General features: G+C 41.4%; 1 long non-coding RNA gene across 1 annotated transcript; it reads left to right on the top strand.

Annotated features, from left to right (window-relative positions):
• The first annotated feature begins 2,645 nt into the window (after positions 1–2,645).
• Positions 2,646–8,940, top strand: LOC128141356 (uncharacterized). The gene is made up of 4 exons (XR_008234974.1): positions 2,646–2,941; positions 4,221–4,331; positions 7,415–7,643; positions 8,229–8,940. It is a non-coding gene; the product is annotated as an uncharacterized LOC128141356 (long non-coding RNA).
• The last annotated feature ends 207 nt before the right edge of the window (positions 8,941–9,147 follow it).

The raw sequence follows: 9,147 nt of genomic DNA, 5'->3' as shown, positions 1-9,147 counted from the left end.
TAATAAGAACTTAAGCTCATGCCACAATTCAAAGGAAAGTTCAATCAGCTATGGGATACAAATTCATTAGAGACTGGGCTTCACTGGTGAATTTGGAACTGTTGTTTTGTTGTTGTTATTCTAAAAGCCAAATTTATTAGGCGGGCTGATCTGCCTACTCTCTACTTCTATCCCATCTGTGGTTATGCATAAAAATACCTCCGCAAGGCCAGAAATGTGGGTTGTGTGGTGGTTGTGGGAGAGCTGAACATTGCTTACATGTGGAAGCAGGGTGATCTGTAAGCAGAGGGCACTTGCTTGAGCAGATTTAGAAATAGCAACCAGGTCTATAGCAGTTTGAGACACCTGAGTTTTAAATGCAAGGAGCCTAATGTAAAGCAGAACACAAACACTGCCCTCACAGATGAAGAAATGTATTTAAAACAAGTTATTGGTTCCTCATTTGGTTCCATGCAGTTCTGAGGCCAGGATTCGGTATTTCCACTGTCAGAGTGGCCCAGTCCCCCAGGACACAGACTGCTCTGCCTGCCTCTTCCGTAATTCCTGGTTGTGGCTTCCTTACTGTAACTGCGAGTGACATCAGGAAAAGTAAAATAAACAGGGTTAGAGCATGGCCTCAAACACTGTCCAGAAACTATCTGTATTGTGTAACTGGTAGCAACTCCCGGCATAGTCCTGTGCCAGCTAGTAAGCTCCCAGACATTGCCCCGGCACAATGTAAGGGACAACATGACTGTTCCCAATAAGCAGTATGAACAGGGCCACCCTGTTTTGGGGAAAGAGTACAGCGTCAGCATCATGTTTCTTCCCTTGGGGCCATGGAAAGCACCTTGGCCTGATTTATTTACTAGTATAGACACAGCCATGCTTCAGGATGGCTCACAATGTGGCCAGTGAGAATTTTTGCCAAATAGGTCTGTTGCGAGCAGGAATTCAAATAATTTTTTATATTATATATATATTTTATATATATATATATTTTCAAATAAATCTTACAAAGGTCATCTATTTCTAGGAGTTATGGGTGAAGGTTGTATAGAGATGGCCAGTTCATGCACTGTGAGCCTGACATTTCTGGAAGTATAGGGCTTATTGCACATGCAGAAAACATACTGTACATCTGCATCTGTAATGTGTGCAAATAAACTGTATATCAGCTGCAGGCGAGTGCAGGTACTGGTGCATATGCACAGTGGCCATTCGCCCAGAACTGACAGCCCAGGCAAAGCTATTGCCATGGCTCAAAATGGACAGCCAGACATGCAGGAATCCTTGACAAATGACCATGTTTTTCTTTTTCTGACAATATGAAATTTTGAGGTGGAAAAAGTTTGGTTTTTTTTTTTTCTGTGGAAATATGCAGATATACCTAAGATTTTTTTTCTTTATACCTAAAAATTCAAGGTTTTCAATTGCTTAAGTTAATGGTATCAGCTCCCATACTATATGAAACTTTTCATTTCACAACAGTTTTCCATCTATCTTTTAAAAGTCTTCTGAATTCATGTGCAAAATGAATCTGACTGGTAAATAGGTATTGGGTGAATTCTTAGCTTGCTGCACATGTTAATCATGTTGAAACTAGCTATATTCTAAGGTTACTTTTAAACCAGACTGAAAATCAGAATTCTCGGTTGAATTATACATTGGCTTATGAAGTGTTGTGTCTTCACTAATGCAAGTAAGTCTATTATTTTGTGAGCACTGCAAAGAGATTATATTGTTACTATACATAAAAATTTATTTCAGCCAAGTTATGTTCTCAAGGGGAATTCTAGAAGGCAAAGGGCCCTTGTTATTTGGAACATCATTAAGAGTATTTTGTGGCCTTCAAAGCAGATCATTAGAAAAATGACTTGTTAAGGTATATGTACCATCCATAGCTTTACTGAAACAAAGGGCCTGTGTGAGATGCTATATCAAAGATTCTGTATAGATCAAGAAGTGTAGTCTTTGACATAACCCTTATCAAGAACATCATACCAGAAATGAATAATTGGCAATAAAACATCCCCTGTACTGGATTTGGGAAGTAACCAAACTTATTACAAAGAAAGATTGTAAATTGATTTAAAATGTGGAAGGGTAATATTAAACTTAAAGACTGCTGTACTTGTTCCATGTCTTTAGAAGTGACTGGCTGAAGACTGACTTGCCTATAGTCTGAAACAGACTTTTTATCATCTGTCTGCTGGGTGGAACAATAAGGCATGTTTCATTTATTTAGAAAATGGCCAGGGGCCAAAGAAAGATTAAAAATGTAAGCAAGAGTCAGTGCAATGGTTGTTCCTGTAAGAGTTAGGCATTTGGACTGCAATATCAGCAAATCCTCCCACAAAAGATATATTCCTACAACACAGGATTTGCATTTGATGTCCTGGAAAAGCAATTGGTATGGGACAGGCTTACCCGGTACTCCAGCAGTTGAATTTGGAATGCATTTGGCATTTGCGAGAGTAAACAAAAGCAACTGACATACTTGAATAAGTTGTTTTGTGAGCAGCAGAACTAACAAATGCGAACAAATTCTAAAAGGAACAAATTGTTTCTTATGGATTTCTATCTTCGTTCTTCAGCCTCCCCCATCATAACCCCAGCTCCCCTGCCCAGGTCCTCTTCACCGTTTCAGCCAGCTGAGACTCATCGTATGCTGCAGCTTATCTGGAGCTGTGGGTGTGCTGGTTGCCCCCCCGGCCACAGCCAGACAGACCACGCCATAGCTGAGCTCAGCGTGTCTCTGTCTCAGTGAGGGCAAATTGCCTGAGGACCTCCATCCTCCAGATCTTCATTGGTCTATAGGTGCCTAAGATGGGGTCAAGCCTGCCTACCTGAGGGACCTAACTTGAGCTTAAATTCCAGAAAGCTAGGGAGCCAGCCTTCTTCCAGTGTTTCTGCCCCTACCACAAGCAACAGAAGATCATCGCTACCTTTCTGAGACTAGGTATTTAAATTTTGCAGACCAGGCCTGCCTTCAGAGACATCCAAAGGCGTTTACCTGTCTCCACTGACTGTAGAGGGAAACTTTGCTCCAGGAGGGCTTCTTCTCCAGTTCCCTGAAATGTTTGTTCAAATTAAGAACCTAAGATAAGATTCCAGTTTGAGCCTTACTCTTTCAAATTTGATTGAAACTGGCCATGGAGGTCAGGAGAGGAGGACAGACAGCCTGCCCCATTGCAGGAATTATGGGAAACCAGGCTAAAAGTAACAGCAATTAGGGAACATGTGTATTTAATATTGTGATTTATCTGCTTTAACGTTGCTAAAGATAATGTAGAAAAATATTGCAAAGAATGCAATAAATTTTCATGTAGTTCCATTAAAACTTTTTATGAATATGTGACTACCAGTCCAAACCTTGTGTCTACCTGGTACAGTTTAATTCAAGAGACATAGAAGGGTTCAGTCCAAGATTTCGTTTTGGGTAACAGAACTGATTATGCTACGTACATCATGAGTTGAGCAGAAGACTAAAACTTTTTGAACTCAAACTTCTGCAGAAAAAGCCATACATTACTGGTTGAACTCAGGTTTATTAATATTCCTGAGTCTTCTGCATGTACCCAGACCGGTGGCTGCTGTGATTCCTCAACCTTTCTCCAAAATATGTCTTTAATTTTTCTTTGACACTCAGGTTCAGCAGAGATCCTTTGTTTTATGATTTAACTTCACTCAACTGTTTTGGAACACGTACAGGTCATTACACAAAAAGAGCAGGAGAACAGTTCAAAAGGACAGTAACAGAACTTGAAATAAGTCAATTTGAATAAAGTAAGAAACAGGCTGATTCCGTATTCAAAAACCTCTCTGATTTCAAGCTGAAATCTTTTTCAGATTTGGATAAACAAAGAATACATTATGAAATTAAGTTTTGTGCCTTCTCGCTCTGTCGGGGTGAAGCCGGAATGAGGAGGCATTCTGATAGCACTTCCACTGCTGTGCTAGGTCGGCCACAAATGTGACTGGGAAGTGGATGAAGTCTCATAGGAAGCCTGTTTCAAGCTCAGTTGCACAGACAGAAGAAGTAAGCTGTTTGGGAGTGAGTGTACCTAGTTTTGTTCAGTGAATGTCTGAAGACTTTACTAGAAGACCCTGAAATTCACAGTATGGAATGTCCACCCATGCTTGCTTTTTTTTTTTAAATTGAGTCCCAGTTTGGCCAGGGTATGCGCTCATGAAAAGAGCTAATGAATCTCTAATCACCTGGGCTGGCTTTGTCTCAGAGACAGCATCCGCAGCAGTGCAGAATCCTCTTCTACGAGCAGTGACATTGGCACAACGAAGAGCAGTTCTCCCTGCTACCAATAACCCACCTCCCTTCAGAGGGCAAGCGGGTGAGTTCCTTTGGCTTCTTCCATTCACATGCAGTGAGGCCTTGCTTCTTCTCTTCTCCGATGTGCAAACACACTCAGAGTCAGCCATGGTCTGGCTCTAGACCCACCTGCAGTCACGTTTCTCTTCACAGAGATGAAATAAAACTTTCCAAGTCAGTTTTGCTTAAGCAGCAGAGGGCTTGGGGAACCATCCTGGACTCAGAGAGAGGTATCTTGACTGAGGTACTAAAGATACCGACGTACTAAAATCATTATCTGAATGTTTCTGAAAAAGAAGAAAACCTAAGTAATATGAAAAACATCCCTGGTTTTATTTGTGCAATATATAATTTGTGAATTATATAGAACACATCTAGAACAGTATCAATCCTCAGGAGGATGTCTTAGTTCTGCCTCACAGGATTTCCACATCCAATGCACTTAGAAGTAGAGTGGTAAACAAAAGCTAACGCCTTTTTTTGTTAAAGACTTTTATGCTCTACTTTCAAGTGATTTAATGTGGAAATTCTGAGGGGCAGAAAGCAAAAGAAGGAAAAAGCAATTGGAAATAAAAACACAAGAAACAAGGCAAAGGAGGATAAAAAGATATGGAAAGAAAAAGAGAAGTGAAATATGTGTAGTGAGAGAGAAATACAAGGTAATTGCAGGGAACACCAGAAATTTCCTACCTGTGGGACCATATCAGTGGTCAGAAGGAAGCAGCTGTACCCAGCAGAGACCCAGATTTGTCAGAGAACCTGGGGCTCTCTTGCCAGAAACTGGGCCCAACTTCCATATAGCAAGGAAAATGGGTAGAGACGAAGAGAGCTTTTTGCCTTAAATAAAAAGCTTTGCTTTAAATAAAAGCTTTCAAAGGACTGTCCCCCTTTCTCCTCTACTGTATGAAAAATAGCAAACTTTAGCAATGGCTGTTGGGCTCTGCTGTCAAGGACTTGGTTGTAATGTCACTTGGGCAGCCATGGTGGATGAAGGCAAAGGGTGATACAAATGGAATGACTTTTTTTTGTTGTGTTTTGGTTTTCAGTTTTTTTTAGAAAAAAGGCCTTTAGCTTAGGTCCCTATCTAGGCTTTTTTCTTAACCTAAGTAAAAAACAGTTTGGCTCCATCCTAACTGGCCAGCCAAACTGTGTTATAAGGTCAGGCCATAAACAAATTTAACAACTGTTGTTAATTAAATAGTTATTGTAGTATAGAGGGGGTCAAACAAAGGGTATGTGTGGGAGGGGAGGGGAAGAGAGGGCCTAAGTGGCAAAAGGTGGGGGGAATCTTGGCTCCTGATTTAGAAGGCGTGAACAAGCAAGAACCCTGTGGAAAAGACCTCTGGGACATAACAATAATAGTTAACATTTCAAATTTTGTGCAAATATTAAGCAATTAATAGCAAAGGACAGCTCATGTTCCCTCATTCACGCTTTCCTATGCTCTGAAACCATCTTGGTAAGTAAGACTTGGCTTTCCTCAAGCAGAAATCCTGTATCTACCTCTATCAGTGGTATCACTTTAACGGCAGCTCTTTGACATATTAATGCCTCCCTGTGCCAGGATGTTGTCCAAGTTCTAGCTGGTTAAAAGAGTTGTTATGCAATGGGAATTCCAGTTGGAGATTTATAGAAGTGCAACAGGAAAAAAAAAAAAAAGGATTATATTTAATTTCAATACTCAGAAATGTGCTTTCCTTATCATGAAAGTGGAACCCTGCCTGCGTGTCTGCAGCCTGCCTTGCATACTGATTTTGTGTGTGCCTAGCTGTGATATGATCCGATTTTGACTCTACAGAGGAAGGCAGGAGGAGCAAAATCTATGTTTCAGGTCTGTAAGGCATTTTAAAGTTAATCGGGTCCTTTGGGTCTGATATAATTTGCGTAAGATTGCTGTTGATGATTAGAATAGCTATTTAAGATTTTTGTTAATAGTCTGTTACATGGATCCAGTGGAAAGATTCCAATAGCAGTCTGTTAGTTTTTCCCTGTCACATTCAGGTTACAGACCCTTCACAGATGTTGTAAATAGACATCAATACTAAAAGGGAATATTACACAAATTAAAATCATAAGTGTGCTCAAACTGCCAACACAGACATTTTGTTAAAAACATCTGTCACATAAAAGCAAACATTTAAGGCCATTATATTTATAACAATTGTTTTCATTTTTAATATGTACTACATATTTTTCTTTTCTTCTGTTATTATTGACTTGAATATTTTTTCTTAGACTTTAATACTTATTTTTTCCAACATTACTTATGTTCTTGACCATATAAATAATAATGACTTTTAATGAAAAGAAATAAATCTCAGTGGTTGGAAATTTAATAGATACTTGCACAATGAATGAGTCAACTGAGAATCCAGCACCATGTTCTCCAAAAAATATGTAGTTATCAGATATTATAACAAGAAGTATTAAGCTGGATGTCTGTTCAATTACATCCACTTATTTCATTCTGTTCCGAAATTAATTTCTCAGGTGAAAAGGATAAATGACATATAAATCATAGAATCGTTTAGCTTGGAGAAGACCTTTAAGATCACCGAGTCCAACCCTTAACCTAACACTGCCAAGTCCACCTCTAAACCGTGTCCCTAAGTGCCACATCTACACGTCTTTTAAATACCCCCAGGGATGGTGATTCAACCCCTCCCCTGGGCAGCCTGTTCCAATGCTTGACAACCCTTTCGGTGAAGAAATTTTTCCTAATATCCAATCTAAACCTCCCCTGGCGCAACTTGAGGCCATTTCCTCTTGTCCTATGTCCCATTCTGGGCCTTTTTGTTGCACTACTGCTGATGTAGCTGTTCTGGTCACACCAGCATTCACCATGACCCTGAAGCTGGACACCCCTGGGGTCCTTTTTTCCCAGCACAGCTGCTGCACTGGTATTATCCATCCCTTCCTTCTCCCCTTCCACTGCTGCTTGCAGTTGCTGGGTACAGCCTCTGTGATATCTCTTAGCCCAAGGACCTCTAGGTTTCTCTCACCAGTGTTGACCTCTTAGACTGTTACTACTACAAAGTAAAAGAGGGTTAGGAACCATCAGTGCCCCCACTTACCCTGCTTACAGCTCTTCTCTCTCTCTCATAGGTTTGATTTGGGGAGAGCTCTTTGGAGCTAAGGCAGGAAAGGAGCTAACCGTGAAGAAGTGGGGACGACTGAGACCTTGCGCTCAAGCTCACATCCTTGTCTCCTTCCAGCAGTAGCAGCCCACCTTCATACTTCCTAACAGCTCAGACATGTCACAAGATTATACAAATTCAATGAATTGTCACAATCAGGAAGACTTTGCTGCTCACAGAACAACAATTTTGGTCTGGTTATGTCCTGGTTTCAGCTGGGATAGAGTTAACTGTCTTCCTAGTAGCTGGTACAGTGCTATGTTTTGAGTTCAGTATGCGAAGAATGTTGATAACACTGATGTCTTCAGTTGTTGCTCAGTAGTGTTTAGACTAATGTCAAGGATTTTTCAGCTTCTCATGCCCAGCCAGCGAGAAAGCTGGAGGGGCACAAGAAGTTGGCACAGGACACAGCCAGGGCAGCTGACCCAAACTGGCCAACGGTGTATTCCATACCATGTGACGTCCCATCCAGTATAGGAACGGGGAAGTGGGGGGGCAGGGATTCGCCGCTCGGGGACTGGCTGGGTGTCGGTCGGTGGGTGGTGAGCAATTGCACTGCGCATCATTTGTACATTCCAATCCTTTCATTATTGCTGTTGTCATTTTATTAGTGTTATCATTATCATTATTAGTTTCTTCTTTTCTGTTCTATTAAACCGTTCTTATCTCAACCCACGGGTTTTGCTTCTTTTCCCGATTTTCTCCCCCATCCCACTGGGTGGGGGGGAGTGAGTGAGCGGCTGCGTGGTGTTTAGTTGCTGGCTGGGGTTAAACCACGACAGGTTAAAATCAATACTTGCTGTTTTCTTTATCATCTGTGTTCTGAAAAATGCTTAAATACATGATCAGCTTTAAGTTCACACTTAGCTTTTCCTAAAGTCAGTGAGGTATTTCTTGATATAAGGGCTCCATATAATTAGACACTGTTGAAGTACAGTTGCAGTCTCTTGAGATGCTGTTTTTTGTATGGCACAGAGGGTGTGCTGGACCCTTTACAAATGTAAATAGAGACACAGCCCATGGCCTGGGGAATTGTTGAACCAGCTCAGACTGACACAGAAAAGCCATGAAAAACGTAAATACTGGCTTCTGGTTCAACTCAAGAATGGAGCAGACCTCGTGAAGAGATTAGAAAGACGCTCTGTTGTGTAGGACTGAATAAGCCGGGCCCATAGTGTCATAGAAAAGTCGGTTGGAAGAGATGTCTGGAGGTCGCCTGGTCATCCAGGCCAACCTCCCTCTTGAAGCAGGACTGCCACCAGTGCTAGAGCAGCCTTTAGTCTGAAGGAACGTTGGGAAATTTTTTTCACTGCTGTGCATCACAGAGTATCATTACCCTTTGAAAATCTTATGTACAGCTTCTCCAGAATTATCCTGCACATCAGGATCAGGCCCAGGTGACTCACTATACGTGAAAAACTGCAATTATTAAGATCAAAGTAAAGCCAAAATGAGAAGTCACTGGGCTTTACTGAGCTGCAAAACCACAGTCAAGAGTCATTTTAGGCATCCCAGGGTTACCCCAAAGGGGTAACCAAAGGGTTATCCCAGTAGCATCCCGCTGCTGCTGCAGCAGGGTTCTGGTTTCCCATAAGTCCCATCATAACCGTCTGCCAGCCCTGCATAGATGCCTCCTTATGGTACCAGGGAATCTCAACTAGACACCTGTATTTAAGCACCTGAATGAGCTCCACCGACTGT

The sequence above is a fragment of the Harpia harpyja genome, chromosome 4 (genome assembly GCF_026419915.1).
Source record: "Harpia harpyja isolate bHarHar1 chromosome 4, bHarHar1 primary haplotype, whole genome shotgun sequence".
NCBI lineage: Eukaryota > Metazoa > Chordata > Aves > Accipitriformes > Accipitridae > Harpia > Harpia harpyja.
Note: the sequence above shows the minus strand (reverse complement) of the source record. Positions and strands in the feature narration are given on the sequence as shown.